Raw genomic sequence first — 21,089 nt, forward strand, 5'->3', positions numbered from 1 at the left:
GACAGCGTGAAAGTTCATTAAAATTCTACACTTAATCCTTTGAAGATTGGCTTAGTCCAAACGAAAAGTTTGCATGTACAGTAGCCTGCACTAAGACAATGATTAAAACAATGTTGGAATTGGTGAGCCCCGAGGTAAGTCTGTGCTGTAAATGAGAATTAAAAGAGTGCAAAAGAATCAAATCATATGTTGCTTCAGTTTCACTGTTTCTATGAAATGGGGGGGGGGGGAGGGGGTAATGGTGAAATTCCTTGGTCCTCATCTCCCACTCTCCTTATATTGTATCTGGTGAATGAAGACGTTATTAATTCCTACCTTTCTGAACTGTAGGGTAAAACTGGGGGTGGGGGGAATCAGTGGCTAAGCAGAGTTACGAAACTAAACAGATCCCTTCCGCAGGATCTTAATTGCTGTTGGGGAGAGGACGAGAGCACATACCTTGGGACAGACAATTCCAAGGGCAGCCTACAGTTATACCTGACTGGATGTAATGGGAAAACACATCCTGGCGTGATGGGAGTGACCATCTCAACATGGCTGCTGTAACTCTCCTTTCCTGAAACCTACCCTAATTCAGTGGGATGACTTTGTATTTTCTTAATCTTCAGTCACAGCTGTGTTCAGTCGTGGAGATGTTGACAAAAATTTGCTATCACCAAATAGCTGGCAGATCCTGCAAACTATTTAGAAAACTGGATATGAGCTCCTGTTATCTTTCCCCTACTCTTCTTTTCTGCCTTCACTTTATTTTTAGTCTTTAATATTTTTGCTTTTTTAAAAAAAAATAGTCAGCCATGACTGCCCTTTGCTTGGTGCTACTGTTGTCAGTGAGACAGTCAAAGACAAATGTTAAACCTGCTGCTATCAGGTGTAAAGCTGCATGAAATTATGAGCTCTGTGTTTCTCCACCAGTGAGCTTGCAAGTAGAACTTGGGCCTGAAACTGTAATTTCTACTGTTACTGAAGTTTTCTGTCATTTTCGTGTGCTTTTGCTATGAAAGTCTTGGAATAGGTCAGGAGTGGACCCAGATTACTTCAGTTCCTTTTGTCTCTTTCCAAATTAGTTGACTTGACTTTGACATCATGTAAAAGACCACAAAGCAGGATTTTCTTCTATCGAAAGAACAACAAATAGGAAGGCTACCTCAAAAATGAGAGCTTTATTTAAAACTTTATCTTTTGGATTCTCTCACTGTCTTGAAAACTCTGTACAATTAAATTCTTCAAAGTTAATAATACAGCAGCTTCCAAAAAGAAAGTAAGGATCATAACTCCAGCTGGTGAATGTAGTTCAGAGTGTGCTGATTTTGAGGAAAGGACTAAACACGCAGTGAACCAGCCAGTTCCACTAGAGGGCACGGCTGTGTATAGAAAAGCAAAATAGGGATGTGGTAGTGTTTCTCCGCAAGGACATGCATCTCAAATCATCAAAATTTTACCGATAATGTATTAAGTACAGTTCATGGCTTATTTCCTCTCAGAACAACGCCTTAAAAACCGCCACTGATTTGAGTGGCATCAAGCTCAAGTGTGTAGTGGCCAGCTGGTATTTGACATAGTCACAGGGTGGTTTTCATAAGCTCCTTTCTGCTGGTTAAGCTAGGTGGGGAGATCTGTGTTACACTGTTTCACTTGTTATTTTAAGGACTATGTAGGCCATCTTCATGAAACAAAGCAGAGGCAAGAGCCTCCTGTCCCTGCCTCCTAGCAAAATACTAGTTCATGCCATTTGCAATGACTCTTGCACTGGCACTTCTGTGGAAATCATCCGAGGGGATGCACTTGGTAGCAACTGGCTTAAAAAGAAGCCATGCTGCTGTGTCTTGGCAGGAGGATCCCACGGCCTTACAGAGCGGAGCTGCCAGTGCCAGGCAGGTTTATCTTGTTAATTAGAAAACATACTTGTATAGACTGCATAGCTTGTGTAACTAACCTTGACCCTGATGTCAAGGAAATTTAAAAGATGTATTAAGTATGAATGAATGCCATACAATAGTATTTGGAGTAGTATTAAGTAGTTACATTGTGTCTGCTATTTTTATTGCACTTGTGAGAAATTTTGCTAGAGTAGGCATTGTACTGTATGATTAGATGTTCCCCATGGCTGTAAAGCATAATTGGTTGGTTTGAGGAAAAAGTCATGTTTTGTGTGTTTTCTGTGTCACTGCAGTGCCAGAAAATGCTAGGGTGGCTGTAGGGGCACACTTACAAGGCATTGGGGTGTGAATGAACCTTAGCAGAACCTGTGTGTTTTGGAGGTGTTCTGGGAGGGACCCCCCTTCCATTGCTGTATTCCCAGTCTGCACTAACAAGCTCTACTGGAGTCTGTGTGCTGGTGTAAGGGAAGCATAGAAGTGCTGATGTCAGAGAAGGGACTGCAGACATGTAGGAAACTGCTGCGAGTGGGTGGGATGTGTCATGAAGCACAAGGGGCTTTTAGTCAAATAAAATAAGCGTTTCCCCAGTGCCTACTGCTCTGTGTAAGTTCTTCTGTGTTACTTCCAATTTTCTATTAACGTGACCAATTTCTGTTCCCCTGGATGTCAGAAGCATGGTTTGAGGGAAGTGGAATGATACCCAGAGTAAGATTCTTGAAGGACAAGCGTATTATGTGTCAGTTTTATTGATCAGAGGCAATTAGCTCAGCCAAACCCAATTAGGACACAGTTTTAGTTTTAGGCACACAGACATTAATCACTCATTATCCAAGTGAACTCTAAAGGGAGTTACAACAGACTAACAGAATAAAATGGCTGTCCCTTTGCTGTTAATGGAGGAGTTTTCTAGATTTGTGTTTGGTAATATACTGCTTATTTCACTGACTTCCTCTTACATTAAGTCCACTCTTGTTTTTTGCACCTTTTTCCATCAACAAGATCTTACTCATCTGTCATTCTGGCCTTTCTGGTGACAAATATCATCCCATGAGTAATTTTAATGGATTTTTCCCCCTTTATTTTTTTTTCCCATTAACTCCTCCCCTTGGTTGCTGCTCTTGCTTAAGGCAATTTTTGTTGAAGCCTTCTGGCTGACTGCCTAGCATTTGGCTAATAACTCTGTGCAATTGTCAGCTTCATACTGTTTCAGCATTTGAAATCAAATTCTCTTTCCTCATTTTATATGGGTCTGTGGTTTACTAGTTCATTATGCATAGAATCTAATCCACTTATGCTGTAAGTAGCCTGGAGACAGAGCTGGGGTTTTTTAACATCATGTTGTATTTTATTTATTGAGCATAATTCAGTTTGAATGAAATGAAATGAAATAGTCAGAATGGTTCTTGTGCTTCTGCAGAACTTTCTTATCACAGTACATTTTGTCAGTTTGATTTATTTTATCTGTGTATTTACAGTTGTTGTGACAACCCAGAGTTGCTTTACTAGCTACAGTAAAAGTATCTCATCCTCCTGGAAAATACTCCATATTTCAAATTACACAGCTTCAGGCTGGACCTGAGAATTGCACAGGCGAGTTTTGATTTAAAGTGTTGTCTGCTGGCTCTCTCTCAGTTTTCTTTTCCTTTTTTTTTTAGGCATGCTTTTCACTGGGAAAGTAGCTATCATTGCTGAATATCAAGGTCCATTAGACATAGACAAATATTGTTCATATGAAAAACACTGAGACAAAGAGCCAAATGTTCATATTTAGGTGCCTGAAGTTATGACATGGGCTTTTGAGATCATTAAGAGTGGGATGTGCTCATTCCGCAACATCTGAACATAAAAACATTTCAGTGCCAAATTTAAGCCACTGTGTTTTGTCATTCTGACCTGTATAACCCAGCACACAAAATGGAAAAACTGGGTTGGACCTGTCTGTTGATGGTGTACTGCTGTGAGATATAGCATTGGCTTCTGTAGAAAGCCTTCATTGTATGGATTTTCCAGGAATGAGAGAGTGTGATGGTAATGTTGTTCAGACCAAGGCTCTGACATGAAATGCATGGGAGGCTTAAAGAGCCTTCAGCAAAATATGTGTACTAAAGTGAGAAAGAAGAAATACACTGCCTTGAGAGATGCATCTGAAACCTTGCCTTTTCTCAGTAGCGGAGATAAACAACATTTGTGGCAGAGTAAGGGAACTAGGTAACATGTGAGAATATTATTTTTGTTCTCAGAAGAGTTATAAATGTTATTCATTACGAGAAAGCTTTCCTAGTATGTATACTTTTCTAAGATAGTCACAGGCCTTCATATGTATCATATGACCTTTCTATTGGGAAATTACAATAAAAATAAACCTAGAGCATTTCCAGCATGACCTTGCAACAAGGAATGTTACTTCTTTCAGAAATTGAGTTCTTTCAGTGCAGTGTTATCAAACATTGTTTCAATAATTCATGTATTCAACTAATAGCTTTTTTAATGTTAATATTGCTATATTATTGTTTATGTAGCAATAATATCCATGTCTAGTAGCCAAATATCCAGTTGTTCTCATAGAGCAATTTTGTGCCATTCAGCATGGTTTTATTGTATACATTAATTGTGCACTCAAGCAATATGACAGGGAGATACAAGAACTCTGAACTGCTCTCAGGTTTTAAACTAAAAACTGGTTTCACTCCAAAGATACGTATTTAAGATCTATCTTTAAGTCTAGCTTAGAGTCCTTTGCTCTTTCATCTCTGAATCTGTTAGCTTCATAAAATGCTAAGTTTTTGTTTATTCTTTTCCTAGCTATATCCTGCATCCCATAGCTTCCACTAGGAAATTGTTTTTACTGAGTAAGCAGTAAATAGATGTAAATGCTGCTGTTCATATTGGCACTGTGTGTACATATTAAAGACTTTTCTCACATGTGCCTTAAAGTTGCAAAGTCACCGTGTGTTTAAATAATATGTTGAACAGGAAGAAAATATATTTTATGAATTTAACTGCATATGGTGGGCCCTGAGCCAACAATGTGCCCTTGTGGCAAAGGAGGCTAATGGAACCCTATACTGCACTAGGAGGATGCACTGGGAGTAATCACAGCAGGTCTAAGGAGGTGATCTGTCTCCTCTTTTAGCACTGGTAAGGCCACGCCCGGAGTGCTGTGTCCAGTTCTGGGCTCCTCAGTACAAGGGAGATATGGCCATAGTAGAGAGAGTCCAGTGATGGGCCACAAAGATGATCAGGGAACTGGGGAATCCTTCCAGTGGAGAAAGGCTGAGAGAGCTGGGGCTGTTTCACCTAGAATAGATAAGGTTCGTGGAAGACGTTATCAAGTCTTATCAGGTATCAAATACCTGAAGGGAGAGTGAGAAGAGCCAGGCTCTTTTCACTAGTGCCCAGTGACAGGACCAAAGACAAGCTGAAACACGGGAGGTTCCCTCAGAACATCAGGAAACACTTTTTCTCTGTGAGAGTGACCAAACACTGGCAAAGGTTGCCCAAAGAGGTGTTGGACTCTCCTTCCTTGGAGATATTCAAAAACCATCTGGACATGGTCCTGGGTAACTGGCTCTAGGTAACCCTTCTTGGTAGGGGGGCTTGAGCCAGATGGACTCCAGAGGTCCCTGCCAAAACCAACCCTTCTGTGATTCACTGATGTCTGTACAATCTTGTTTTCTTGAAATACTGCATTAAGTTTTCAGCTTATGACTGTATCGATTCATTGGTACTTCCTTTTTACTCATACATACAACTTTTGGAACTGGCCTGTACACTGAAGACATAGATCTTTGAAAGTAGAAGTTTCCCTAGATTTTGTGGGGAAGACTGAGCTAAAATGGTGATTCTTTGATTCTTGCTGTAATGGCTTTCCTGTATAGCTTTAATTAGCCAGTGATATGGTTTTTTGCTTCCAATTAATCATCACTCTCTAGGAGTGATTCAGTAATTTCACATTAGCTCATTTGATATTGAGTGTTCTGAAGATGCTTTCTGAATATCAGTAAATGAAGATTCAAATATATACAAACATACAAGATTTTAAATATTCATCAGTTACTTATGGAATTGTTGTATAACTAGAAATCAGGTCTCATCAAGATTCTCAGCCTTATATATTTATGTTAGTCCAGCAACTCATTTCAGCATGAGACTCCCTGGGTTTTTTTTCACTATGACAAGCCTAAATATGACTAGGAAAAAAAATGTAGTATACATAATATTTTATGTATGTAGGTGTACATATGTGTGCATTTATGACTTCGTGCAATGGCTGTAATACTTACATTTTTGCAGTAACAGAGGAAAGTATTAGATATTTAATTTATTAGACAATTTTATTTTTTTAGAAAAAATTCAGTGTCTTCAAATTGTCAGCTAGCCTGAAGAACAGACACTGAAAAATGAAAAGCAATCCAGCTTTGTTTACTAAAATTTAGTGATTCTATTGAGTTCATAAGATTTGAGTTTACATACAGGCATTGATGATGCCATTTGTCTGTTCTGTATTTGAGTTTACATACAGGCATCGATGATGCCATTTGTCTGTTCTGTCATTACCAGAATAAGAATGCATCACCTTCCTTCTCCTGTTAGAAAATCCTTTTCAACAGCTCTCACTTTACGTTTCCTTGGTTTTCATGCTAGTCAAAATGAAACATAGCCTCCCATAAAATGCATCTTATTATAAATACAGACTAAAAGGCAAAATCTGTATGTCTTTTGCATAAGAGATTCATACGTTCCTTTATTCAAGGAAAAATCTGCAGTTTTAAGATACCAAAGTTAAGTTGTTCTGTGAACAGTGGAACTAATGAAGTTTTTGAAACTATTTTTGTCTCTCACATTCCTTAGTCCTTCCCATTCTCAGTGCTCAAGTACTTCTTCCAGCTCCTTCTCATGTCTTTTGCCAGTTTGGCTGAGAATGTGGCAACATATGCCTCTGCTGAAATAAGCGTGTGCCGATTGTCTGTTCATTATATCCGTGGTGATTGGCCAACTGGCTGAACTGCAACTGGCTTTTCCTTAGTGGGAGCACTAATTTCAATCCATCTCCAGCAATCAGTTTTCACAAAATGTATGGGAATTTGCTGTCTTTGAGAACAGTGTATCTCTCTGAAGTTTGAAATGCTCAATGGACTCACAGGTTTAGGAAGGGGAGGCCTTGCAGTACAGTGCCTTGTGAGCTTCCTTATTCACTTCCTTGGAAAAGCAGGTCCAAAGTTACTGTCACATAATACTCGCATCCCAGAAAAAAAGAATCTCAAAGTCCATCAAAGTTAATAAAATTATCAGAATTATTAGATCTAGCTTAAATTACTCAAGGCAACAGAATAGCTTTTAATTTTGTAGTGTCATTAGAGGGAGAACCATTTGCAGAGTTTTAATACCTATTGAAGTTACTGAGGTTACATGAGTGTAACTTCATGGAATATTTTAAAATTTTAGAAGTTTTAAAAGGCGATTATGCTGTCTCTTCCATAACAAGCGAAGGATGAATCCTGATGCAGGAAAGCAAAATGCTCAGGTTATAAAATGACAGATATATCTCTAAAAGGACTTTTGTAGTCTCATGAGGTTAAAAACATAGGTGGTGAATGGTCAGATCCACTGATACACAGGCCCAAGGCAGACTCTCCCATTTTTCTGAAGAGAACTCTTTTCTTTAAGGATGCCATGACCTGAAATATCAAAGCAGTACACATTTTTGTCTAAGGCCAGCTTGCATCTAGAGAGCCTTTATGCTGCCTGTAAGGCAGGATTATTATTTTCCTAGTACCACATCTGTGTTAAGTGATTTCAAGGTGCTACATTCCAGACATTGCAGGATTTCTTGCTGCCTCAGTGACCTGGAAGTCCAAAGCTCGCAGGCTTCAGACATGAAAGTCCTCCTCATCTTCCCTGGAGCATGGGAGCTGTCTAACAGAAATTCATCAGCCTGCAGAGTCTGACAGGTGAACAAGGTTCCTGCTGAGCAATTTCAGAGAATAGATGCATTCTTCCATCAATTATCTTCTGTCAAATTTGCATTTATCATTTGAAACCTGTTTTCCAAGAATTTTTCCATCCAGCTCTCACAAAGAGAAAGAGTGGAGTTGAATATTAATATTCCTTAATTTGCTTCTTTGTCGTGGTGCCTTCCTTTAAGAAATTAATTTTTCATTTTCTCCTTTTTATACAGCTTACAGCTTGGTTAAGTTCGTTCCATTTATCAACTGTTAAAAGTGATTTGATATAAGAAACAATACTCTCAAATGAACAAAATTACTTTATTGCCTATAAACTGTAGCAGTGATCTGTGGCATACTGAAACAGGACTCCCTGTTGATAGTGGGAAAATTATGCTTTGTCTTGCCTAAAGACTGCTTTCATCAAAGCAATCTTGAGTTTAAGGTGCAGTAACTATTACAAAAGCTTTTCAGAAACACATTGGAGCTGAAGTAACAGCATCCTACTGATTTTTGGGATTAAAGAGGTTTAATCGTGTTTCTGTGGTGGGTTAATTGTAGCTAAGGACCAAGTTTCTACCCAGCTACTCTCTTACTCCCCACTCCTCAGCAGGACAGAGGGAGAAAATAAGAAGCCACAGGAAAGTTCATGGTTCAAGATAAAGACAGGAAGATTAGTTACCATTTACTGTTATGGACAAAATAGACTTGGTGAAAATTAATTTCATTTATTCCAAATTAAAATACATTTGGGTAGTGAGAAAGAAACGTTAAAACACCTTTCCTCCCCCTTTCCCCATGCTCAGCTTCACTCCCTTATACCAAACTTCTCTGCCTTGTCCTGGGAGGGCACATGTGAGGACGGGTGTGTGCATTACAGTCAGTATACAGTTATTTTCTCTTTGCCATTCATCAAATCATAGAATCATAGAGTAATTTGTGTTAGAAGGGACCTTTAGAGGTCATCTAGTCCAATTCCCATGGAATGAGCAGGGACATCTTCAATTGGATCAAATTACTCAGAGCCCCACCCAACCTTACCTTGAGTATTTCCATCTGCCACCCCTCTGGGCAACCTGTTCCAGTGTCTCACCACCCTCACAGTAAAGAATTTCTTCTGTGTACCTAATCTAAAACTTTATTTTAGTTTAAAATCATCACCCTTTGTACTATCCCAACAGGCTCTGCTAAAAACTTTACACCAAGTACAGTTTCTTATTCTTTTCCTTCCTCTAATACTAAAATGAAGGTAATTGAACAGTATGTAAGAATAGTAGTTGTATCAGAGTAATCTCAGTGTTATACAGGGTATTGCCAAGACTCAGCTTTTAACATTAAAGGTAGACACTCACAACTGTCTTAAAGAGCATTCCTGGTTCCTGGTCTCTCCTTCTCTGTGGAGAAGGACTTAGTGAGACATTCCTTTTCAAAGATGGAATCCAACCACAGGCTGGGGCCAGTTCCCAGCTCTGTCAGTTCATTTCTTTAGCAGGTTTAAAATCAGCTGATTAGTCGCTACGTAAGGGATCCCTTTCCATCTCACAGACTCAAATGTGGAATTCATTGAGAAGTTCAGGGGGATTATACTGGCACAGTCATAGCTGTCTTCAAGAAAAACTGTGATAGCAAAAAACCGTCAGACCAGCACCTGATTCTCATAGATTTGATAAACTTACTTGTTCCCCTAACCCACTTTGCTGTTTGACACTGGTCATATCCTGGGTTTGTACATGCAGTGGGAGCTTATGCACTTCCAAACCTCCCAGCTTACTATAGGTTGCAGGAAAATACTGTGGCCTTTCTGGGCCCAGATGAGCTGTTCAATGTGCCATTGCAGTGGTGGCACTTAAAAGGCCACATGCTCTGGCCACCCAGGCAAACCCATGTCATAGTTGACATCCTGACTGTCCTGCTTAACACAAAAAAGTTAAAAAACATAGCTAAAAGTTAAAAAACACAGCTGGAAAGGAACTTGAGGCCAGGTAGGTGGTGTTTAACTAAACCTAAACCTTCTATCTAAATGAAGAAGCAGTCTCACTGGCACCGAAAACCAAATGATTCCCTCTTCTTTTAAAAAATGTGCGATTTGTAATGCCTATTTTTCATTAAATTCATCTTTGTTAATAAGATCTATAATTATAAAGCAGGAAGGCATAACGAGATTGGCTGATTATAATGCAGGGACCATAGATGAGTATTTCTAATTCCCCAGAGGATGAATCTCGCTGGTGATGGCCCCTAGCATGCTTAGAACTGCTAAACTGCTGTTTCTAAACATCTTTATTTTGAAAGAACTGTGTTTCAAGAGATTAAATTAGTTTGGAATGCTCAGCAGCTTATATTCTAGCTGCCATTTGCTTTCTTTTTGGTTTTAATTTCTGTCTCTAGCAGGATCACAATCTAGTAAGAGAGACTCTCAGTGGAATATCTGTGGTACAGCTCCACTTCTATGGCTGCAATCTCTGGATCAAATCCTGCACGTATTTAATGCTTCCACTATTTAGATTTGTTTCAATATGGTGGTTTATTTGAATAAGAAAAGCATTGCTGCATCTCCTGGTCTGGTGGGTGACCTGAAGGAAATTTTTCATTTCATTAATATCTTGATGTGTGAAATTGAGATTATGTTCCAGATCTTCAGTCTCTTTCACTTAGGATTCCCAGAATGTATCCCAGGTGCTTTGAGTTGAAGATTGGGATGAAGAGCAACATCTTGTACAGTGGACGTTGTCCTCAGCTCTGAACTGATGTCTAGCTGATGGGAAGCTGGCAACGTACTTCTTTCACCCTGCTCCTTAAGGTAGATACCCCTCGCAAGTTCTCTTCCTGCCCATCTCCTTAGCAACATGCTAACATTCAAATGAGAATGTAGTATCTATAGCTATCTAAGGGTTGCTGTCTTTCCTATTCTAAGCACTGCCTAATTTATTCTCTCTTCCTCCTTATCGCTGCGTGGAGGTCTTTGCATTTTAATGTTAAAAAAAGTTGTCCATGAAGTTTTGAAGGGCTGACTGGTACTATGATGAACTAAAACAGATGGCTGTACTTGCTTAGTGGAAGATACCAAGTACACAGCGTGTAAAACTCCATGATCAGTGGACTTCTCAATAGGCAGAATTTGGAAAGACTGTCAGCCCCAGGTTGGGGAGAGGTTAATGATATCAGACCCCACAAGGTAAGGTTGTATCTCAGGGTAGCAGATCAAAGAAATCAGAAATATAATGTATTTCCATGTTTTATCTGTCACCACCTGCTAAAGTTAAGGCTGCTCAGGTAGCTTCAAGAAAGCAGCCTCAAAGCAAACAAACTCAGGAACTGGTGGAAAAGAGAAGAGAATATCTGGGACTTTGCCTCTCTCCATTCTAAGAGCACAGCATAAAGTGCTTTCCTCTCCCAAGTATGTTATCAGTATGGCTGTTGATTCTTGTGGGCTTAGCAGGTAGATACTGAAATATCAATTAGTGTGGAGAGTTCAGAGCAGGGCCACTCTATCAGATATTGTACAAAGGTAACTTGTACAGTAGAGTTTTTAGCTGATGATCTCACACTCTAAATAGAAAACAGAAAGGATGAGAAGGAAGTAGTACATTTACTACAAGCCAAGGTGTGGCTGCAGATGACATGATGGTTTTACAAGACAAAGAGAATTTTTCAATTAAACATCCAGGTTAGATTGTCCTAGGAGGATTGTAAGAAGGAAGATGAGAGTGAAGAGAGAGAACAAGATTAGGGGAAAAATATAAAGTGTGTGAATTAAGGATATTACAAAGAAAGGATCTTCTTCAAACCATTCAGCCCTATACAGCAATAACAATATCCAGACCAGAACCTCTAGTGAAGAATATGACTTTTGAAATTCCCTACTGCAACACTTCCTGAGAGTGTTTCCTATTTCCATCTGAGAAGGAACTTGTACAGATAAGTGTTAGACTAGAGGATAGGATCAGAAAAGAGAACATGACCATGATCCAGGTATTAATGCCTTCATAAAACAGAACAAAAGGAATGGTTCAGTCCCATAAACAATTAGAGGAATAAGAAGGAAAATAATATAAAACATACCTTCTGTTTCAGATAAGGTTAACAGAGAGATCAAGAGTTTGCAGTTATAGTGGTTTTCTGTTAGTCCCATGGAGAGCCAAAGGCTGCAGTGTGATTTTATCTCTGACTAGAATCGTAAAATCATAGAATCCTGCAGTATTCTGAGTTGGAAGGGACTCACAAAGATCATTGAAGTCCAACTCCTGGATTACAAACTTGAAAATCCACAGACATAGAGTAAATATTAGGCACAGACAAAATAAACACTGTTAAACTGGGAGAAGACCTGAAAAAGAGCTTCATCTGGGGATTGGAAGAGCATCTAAATAAATGTTTATTTTTTCTTTGTATGATACATCCTTTCTGAACTCATGAATAAGCATGATTTAAAGGCAAGTATAGCAGTGTTTCAAAATCTTGGCCATTATATTGAGAGAGTAACCTTCACAGAGAGTTTGCCAACTTGAAATTTAGGCAGTGCAAGAACATGCTCAGGTTTGGCTAGTACACTTTTCTTCACATGTCATTGTAAATAGTGCTCTTTAGACTCATGTATTCCATATCAGGTATTTTTTTCCTCCTTGCTTTGTTGGAGTCACAGAGAGAGAGCGGAACTACCAAGGGTAAACTGAAAGTAGCACTCTAAATTTCATAAAATTACATGTCCTAGAAGCTGTGAACTCTTTCACTTTTAATTTTACCCACATGGATGTTTTTAGAAAGTTCAAAGGATCTATTTTTACATGAATAAACAAGGCAATGATTAGCCTTTTAATACAGAGTTTATTCTGCCTCATGTTTTAGGTCAATTTTCCCAACTCCAAAAAGCCAATAATGTTTTTTCAAGTTTCTGTGGAGACATAGACACCACCCACTTGTTTAATCTAGACTACTAATGTTTGCTCTACCCTAGAGCAATTGTAAAGCAAAATAGTTTTAGAAGCCTATTGTAAATTGGACACTATCATTTCATTGCCATAGAAAAAAGCAACGAAAATTTAAAATATCTGAAATGACAGGGATTTTAGGAGTTTTAAAATGACAGCTGGGTATATTCTAACCTGCATGGGTGGGAATCAGGTCTCTTTCTCTTGTGAGATTTCAATGTCCCTTACAGATTTATTTTGAAAAAGGAACAGGTAGTCAAGTTCATGGAAATACTTCAGTGTTTGCGGTGTTTCACTGGATATGTGAGTTACAATGCAGAATTCCAAGCTGTGTAGGTTTACATGGCAATGAGAGAACTGAGCCAAGCTGAAAATAATTCCTTGGATCTTTTAGCCTTGCAAAACAGAAGGACTAGAAATATTACAACCTGCTGAACTCTTTGACAAAGAGATTAGAAATACAATGTCCTGCTGAATTCTCTTGCAAAGAGACTATGACAGTAACAATCAGGAAGAAGAGCTTTAAACAAAATGCTAAAGTAGTGAAACAGCTTTCCTGCTCAGCACAGCATGAGGCTGAAGTGCCTGACCTGGCTCTGAGGAGCTGCTGTATTCTCCCAGAGTATAGGCAGAGAACAATACGGGAATATTCCTGAAGTGCATTGGCCTGAGTGGCACTGGGCATTCGGAAGGCTCTAACATGGCTACTTTCGCCTCTGAGTTGGTTATCTCTCTATGCCATAAGATTACATTGTGTGCACACAAATCCTAAGGAAAGCAGTTTTTCTACGCTGTAATTTTTGTTGGGGAAAGTAGTAAGAACATGTGCTATCAAGTTGATTTTACTTCAAGTGTTTGCCAAGTCAATGTTTGTTTCAATTCAATTGCTATGTTGCATTGGATGAAGCTAAAATAGTGAGAACAAAGCCTTGTTCTAGGGAAAAAACCTATCTTTTTCTCATTCTACTAAAAGCACATGCAATTTCTGGAAGTTTATAGAATATAATACTTACAAAGTTATTCTCCTCTTTGCAAAGTTCAGAAGTTCCAGAGTTGCTTTATATCTTTAACAGTATTTTGAGCTAGGTCAGGTTTTTGCTGTTCTGCAATTCATGCACCAAAGAAATGACTTTTGTGTGGCTTCACACCAGTGGACTATTTGTTACATAACACAGTATTATAGCTGCTTTGATGATATTGCTATTGACAGCGTATTAGGGAGTCCTTCCTTTTGTTTTATCTACCTCTTCCTCCCTATCTCAGTCTTGAATCCAGGGTTTTTTTCAATTATTGTGTCCTGGTTTTAATTAATTTCTTTCTAGAAGGTGCATTCATTTATCCAGGTTCACTAGAAGCAGGTGTCAAACCTGATATTGGAGCCTGTAACACCAAAGATTCTGTGTGTCTTCAAAACTGCAAGGTGTTTGACATAAAAGGAGGAAGGGAAATAATAGCACATCTTTTAGAGAGGAGTAAATATGAAGAAGTCTGCCCATGGTAGAGTCAGTCTGGGAAGAGATGTTGGACTGCTTTGGTACTTTTTAGTCTCCCATTTCATGTCTACTTCACCAACCTTTCTGTCAACTGTTAGAGTTGGGCAAAGTTCTTGAAACAAACACAGCATCACTGGAAAAAATGGTTCAAATCTCCTAGAAGAATTCTTTAGACAAGAGAATTGTTGTTGGTGGAAGCTTGTGAATTCACACAGTGATCTTTAAAGAATAGTAGCTCCACTGATTGAGCTAAATCATGTTATGTTAATATCCATATTATGAGGGATAGAGTACTACATCCAAAGCCTGAAAGTGTTCATTGAAAACTGATTATTCTTTTTTTACAAGAAAAATATGTTTCTTTTGTAATAAGATACAAATCCTGATTTCCATGGGTTTATTCCATCTTTTATTTTATTACAGTTTACAAAATTGTCCAGATTTTCTTATAGATTAAGATTCCATGCATCATTTTCTGCCTAAGTTGATTCTATTCAGCTGGCTTTGACTCTGTGTCAAAATTTTCTGACAAAATATTACATTTCAAAGAGCTTTGAAAAGTCAAGAGACTAAAGATGTTTTGTAATCTCTTCATGTATGTAAAATGTATTTGATGAAATCAAATAGAGCTACTTTTTAAAATTCTTTCTAGCCCAAGTAAAAGTTTCACCATCTGTTACAGCTTCACAAAATTCTCATAAAATATCCATGATGACAAATGACTTCATATACATAATGGACTTGTGATTTCTTTTGCTGAACTTATCTTTAAATTAATTACTAAGCTTGCTACAAAATAAAGCAGTAGTGAAATGTAAATTCAAAAAAACCCAGTTAAGTGTACCTTTTCATCAGTGACATTAATCTTTAAAATGCAATACTGTGAGCACTACAATTTTTTAAATTACTTCCCCTCTGTAGGGGCTTATTATCTAATTATATATTAATATTAGCAGGATGATCAAGTTTTATGTCGCTTTCTAACTTCCTGAAGATACATTTGATTGACATAATTGGGCTTTTGGTTACAGAACAGCATCTGTTTCCCATCTCAATTATATCTGTGTAAATCCAGAGAAATGTATGTTTTTTCAGTTTAGACACTTGCCTGTGAAAATGTTCCATAATCTAGAAGCACTTCAATGTTTTATTTTAGTCCAGAACAACTAAGAGCTTTTACTATTATTATTATGTGAAAGGTATTTCTTGTTAAAACGTAATAGGGAAACAAAAAGAGAAATGGGGAAAAATGTCATTGGCTTTTGAGAGGTGTAAAATACTGCACAAAGTATGTAGGAGTTGAATGGGGATGAAAATATGGGGTAAAACACAGCTATTATATTTCCTTTCCAAAGTTCTTTTATCAGGGTATGTACACTGAAACAGTGTTTTACTGTAATTCTACCTTTCTTTTCCCTCATTGCAACTCATAATTTTAAGAATGAGATCAGTCTGGCAAGAATGCATATTGAACATGAAGCAAAAAATGGAGATAGAATAAAATGCAATATCGAGATCAGCAATTTCGTTGACTTACTTCCTACATCAGTCCTTGGAGAACACCTTTACAAGAATTAGTCCTATGTCCGGATGTTGTTGCATTTTTATTCAGTTTAACATGCCAATTCAAATGCCCTTTAACAACACTTTACCAAGTACTGTATTTATAATGCAGTTTGCGCTCTTTGAGGTTTTCCCTACATTTAATAATTTGATACATTGGCTGAAAGCTGCATTTATTTCAGAAACTAAAAAATGGCTGCAATCTTCAGTTTATTTTTGGAAAAGTACTTGTTTGATGATTTTGTGAAAGGCATTTCTCCTGTCTTCTTGCCAGAGGCAGGCAAAGTTTATGCAAATGGTAATTTGAATGCTGGCTGTGATTTAATAACGGGGATGGTCTCAACTTAGAGTGAAATAACTGGAAGGCATTAGTAATATAACAATCTACAAAAAAGAAATGCCAGTTATTACTGTGTTCTTGCCTGAAGGAATTAAATGTGGTTAATATTTTAGAGATCGAATTACTCTTTATTCTGCCCATCATAATTGGAAAACACAAATAAATCTCAGTAATCTAACAGTTACAGTTTTAAATGGATAGCCTGGCTTTGGGTTCTAGAAAATGCTTCCCACCTGGTGTACAATCATCTTCAGACACTGTATGTCTGTATGTCTGTCTCAGACAGTCCTTCTGAGTCACCAGAAAATGGAGGAAAAGCCAACTCTCAACATACAAGCCTTTACTGAAGTGCCTGTTAGGGCAGCTTTTTCAAAGTTGGCTTTGTGCTGCAGGGGACGATATGGATGTGTTTTCCCCACAACTGCGGAATTGTATTAACGACCCGGTTCTGAAGTTCTCTTTAGGTGTCAATGACAAAAGTAAAATTTTGCCCTAGAACTAAACAAGATCCTCATTACTTTGTCAAGCGTCAAAAGGAAGATGTTAAAATGCAGTTAGCTGAACTACCAGAAGCTACTTATCTAAGCTGGAAACCTTATTTTAGAGTCTTTCTAATGTTTTTGCTTTCTCTCCTTAAAATCAGCACGAAATAAAGTTTCTGCAAATACCCACTCCGTTTAACAACAGGATTGAGGCAAGAATTAATTAAGAATAATTAGGCCAACTCAAGGCATAGTAGAGACACGAATTCACCACTTAGAAAAGGAACTTTTAAGTCAGGCATTGGGTGTCTCCTTAATGACAGGAATGGAGAGATCTCATAAATGCATAACTGATAATCTCTGTAGCATCACGAAGTATCACCATGTTACTGTGATCAAACATCACATGGTTGTATGTATTCCTGAAGGATATTAGCTATATATTATTCTAAACTAAGTGGCGCATTATAATATCACACCTCATTCCAGAGAGAAAAATGGCATTAAAGTGGGCTGCTTTATTGAGAGGTTGTTTATGTTTGTTTCTGGTTCTGGTTTGAATGCTCCATTTGGTTGTATCATTTTCTGGCCTTATCAACAAAGGAGCAAAACTACAAAATTTTCCCACATTGGCTGGGATTAATGGAGATGAAACCCAAATCCTGTCTATGATTTCTGGGTCAAATTTGAGACTGTACATAAAGATTGCAAGTTATTCCAGCCACCAGTGAGCATTGGCCCTTGGAACAAGATTATAGATAAACTAGAGGAGTGGCCCCCAGATGCGCACACTGCAGGGTGTCAGGTCTCACTTGGCTGTTTAGGTCTGCTCCTGCTGCACCTTACTGTTTGCTAATGTGTCGTGTTTTAGCCTCTTCATACTAGATTTATGAGGAAAAGGGCTTATGAGCAGCAGTGTAGTGGCAAAAGTGCAACCATGTGTTCTAAGGTGGGTAGTGCAGTAACAGTGTCCCAGTATTACTTTGCCAGTGGAACTGTATCACAAAAATATCAGCTGGCTGAAGAGAATGCAAATACAGGACTGCATTTTTTTCCAGTTTGCTCCGTTTGTTCCTAGATGCTGTTTCTGTGAATTACAACAAGGATTGTTTTGTCCAGATGCAGGTTCTTTTATTATTTTCTGTGATCAAGCAGTTCATTGAACCCTTTTTTCATGGCGACAGATTGTGTTGTGAAGTTCTTTTAGGGTAATATCACAATCACCTTGCCATATGATTTCCCTCTGATGCTGTGCTTGCTTGTATCTTAAATGCCCACACATAATAGCCTTTTCCTTCTGGCTGTAATAATAAGAAACTCCCTTGTTATGAGATATTGCACTTGTTTTTTTCACGCCATCAGCTTCACTTCCTTTTCTGCACACACAGCATAAAATACTGTGTTTATTTTTTTTTAAGTATGTGTCAGTTGAATTCTCTGGGTTTTTTCCCCAGAGACTAAGGTCTGCAGCAATAAAATTTCCAGGATCTTGTGGGTCTTATCGTCAGTGTAATTTGTTTGCCATGTAACCTAAGTAGTGTTTCTGATATGCTTGGAGGAATCTGAGCGTGCATTTCTATGTTCCTTTTAGGGGAGCCAAGAGCATAGCTCCAAGGTTTTAATATAATTTAGATTCAGGTTTTATGTGACTGATTTTTCTTTCAACTGAGGTACTTCTAATTTCACAGAGAGGAGAATCAGGCCTTGAAGCTAGGGACTGCCTCCAAATACAACTGCTTTATGTTGTAGAAACCATAAGAGATATATAGTAAATACTGCACCAAAGTGCTGAAGTTTTAGGATAGAGCTGTAATGCAGAATAATTCTTTCTATGTGGTTTTTGCTTTACCTCTACTTTTTGTTTGTGGTAAAACAATTGTTGTGTTTTCAGTTAATATGATCTAAAAAATCTCTTGATGAAAATGAGTACTGCTCTTCTTTATTGCCTAGACAGTATCTGTGGCCTATCTCTCTTGCATAAGCAGATTGCACAGTAGTGAGTTATCTTTCATTTATGTCAACTTAACCAATCTGACAATATGAGGGGGTCAAAGATAATTTAAACAAATACATAAATATTTGAGTATTCAAATTCTCGTCTGTGCAGGTGTAGTAACTTATACATTATATATATTTATATATAAATTATATATTAATGTATATTAATACACACATTAAATATATATATTAGTACACTTTGTTGATGTCATCACCATGGCCTATTAAATAAGGCCTTACATGTCTTCTGATAAAGAATTTGTCTTGTTTTGTTCTTAGAAGAAAGGAACAATGGAGAAATATTTGCACCTAATTTTCCCTGGTCTATTCTCTAACTGCTATTTTGATTCTGTGATATCACTGTTTCTGTAAATCAGTTTTTTCCTTAGTCTAGCACATGAACTTCCTGCTGCTGATAAGAGAGCACTGGGACTGCACTGGCCATTTCACAGTCAGGTGATTGTTTATCAATGTCAAGAAACCTGGGAGAAATGGCTTCTTCTATTGAAAGGAGTATCTAGTACCATTACTTGATATAGCAGTAATGTCTTTCAGAAATTCTTGTGTTTCTTAGTAATATGGGATGGTCTTTAAGAGTCATGTGCTTGCATGCTGTGAATTGTGCATGTTGCAGTTTCGATTGGTAAGGTTGCCAGTGGTTACTCATGGCGGCTTTTGGCCACTTTGCTAACACCTCAGTCAGAGTTTGAGCTATGTCCTCTCATACCTCCTCTTCCCAGTGTCCTGCATCTGTCCTGTGAGTGGAGGCTACTCCAGGCACCTTCCCCATCCTCCCTGCTCAGAACAGGGATCACCTGGCTTCTCCAGTACTACTATCCCTTGGTCATTCCAAATATTTTCCCTTATGCATCACCCTTTATAAGCCAGTTTCCTCACCTGTTTTCTCTGACCCTTCTAAACCATGAAACAAACCACATGCACATCCCTGCAGTCAGTGTGGTTTCCTAAGGGTAAGACCTATTTCATCCTAATGACTTCAGCAAGTGTATTTCAGAGTGCTTTCAAAGGAACTTTTTAAGTCTGACTTGAATTTTGGTCTCATATAATGAGTTATCTCAGGCATCTTCCTATCCTACACACAGTATGTGTGTGTCTGTATGTTGTGGCAGAAACATGCTGCTGCAGTAACTTCCAGGAATTAGATGTCACACATGAAGTTGTCCAGCACTCAGCAGCTGTGTCTGTATCCTGTCTGTCAAAAGATTTAACAGGCAGTTATCAGCAGCCTGTTACTGTCAGTGACGATCTACTGTTAAACAATAAAAAGTTTGTTATGGTGAAAGCATCCTCTAGGAATTTGTATTTGTCCGGTGACTGGTACTTAGCGAAAGCAGTCACATGTATTATTGTTCATTGCAATAGGTGTCTCTGTAAAGTGACATAATTTAAGATGAAATATAGCAACCTAATGAAACTCCAGCAGTATTTGTGTTTCAACAAATTCTTGCACATTAGGATTAGAAGCAACATGTGTCAAAATATGTAAGGTTCTGAAAGCACATTGTCACTTTATTGAAAAAGCCGATGATTCAAATGTGCTCTGCTGTAATGATGGTACACTTGGAGACTGAAATAATTTAGAAGTTGAAAGTCTTGTATATGGCACTGTCATAATAAAGAGTCTTCTGGTGTGAGTGAATATCACCTGTGGAGACAAAGCTAGTACCAACCTTTCCTGGTGAGAGATAAATATAGAATCACAAAATGGTTAAGGTCAGGGAAATCTGGTCCAGCATCCCCACTCAAGCAGGGCTACATAGAGCCACTTGCACAGAACCATGTCCTTGTGGATTTTGAATATCTCCAAGGAGGGAGAGCCCACAACTTTCCTGGCAGCCTGTGCCATTTCTAGCATGTGGTGGAGAGTGTCACTGCAGAGGTATGATGCAAGAAAAAAAAATCTTTTAAATACTTACAAAAACCCCCTCAGCTCTGTGGAAGCAGTTCCAATTGCTTCTTTGAAACACAGGAGAAAATGTCTCTTTTTAAAGTAATGAATTTTGTAGCTCTGACTTGTAACTTTTGGCAGCATGGAGATGGTACCAAATTAAACCTCAGTCCTACCAGATGAGCCCTATTGCTGCAAAACCATTGCTTGTCATTGATGGGGAAGTATTTTATTCTAGTTGCAACCGTTTCCAATTTTTCTACCTGTGCAAATGCCTTTTGTGCCTTTTGAAGATTTTTGTATAATCCCACAGGGAATGTTCTTTGGGCAAACTTGTTAAATTTAACAGTAATCTGATCAATAGGAAAATTGTAACAGCTGCATTGGGACAAAAATAATTGTTTTATAAAGAAAGAAAAATTAATATTTTTAAGGTATAATATGAATCTTTATTCAGCAAATCAGTCGATAATATTTGTGGTTCTTCCCAGTACATCAAAGCCTCCCTTTCTTTCCTCTTCCCTGGTAATTGCAGGAAAATACGCATCTCTACA

At 38.2% G+C, this 21,089-nt stretch overlaps 1 long non-coding RNA gene across 1 annotated transcript in view; it reads left to right on the top strand.

Annotated features, from left to right (window-relative positions):
* The first annotated feature begins 9,875 nt into the window (after nt 1-9,875).
* The window catches only part of LOC104691418, a 62,127-nt gene continuing 50,913 nt past the window's right edge, over nt 9,876-21,089 (top strand). The window contains exon 1 of the long non-coding RNA XR_752156.4: nt 9,876-10,622. This is a non-coding gene — a long non-coding RNA (uncharacterized LOC104691418). The remainder of the gene's footprint in view (nt 10,623-21,089) is intronic.

The sequence above is a fragment of the Corvus cornix genome, chromosome 2, assembly GCF_000738735.6.
Source record: "Corvus cornix cornix isolate S_Up_H32 chromosome 2, ASM73873v5, whole genome shotgun sequence".
NCBI classification, from domain to species: domain Eukaryota; kingdom Metazoa; phylum Chordata; class Aves; order Passeriformes; family Corvidae; genus Corvus; species Corvus cornix.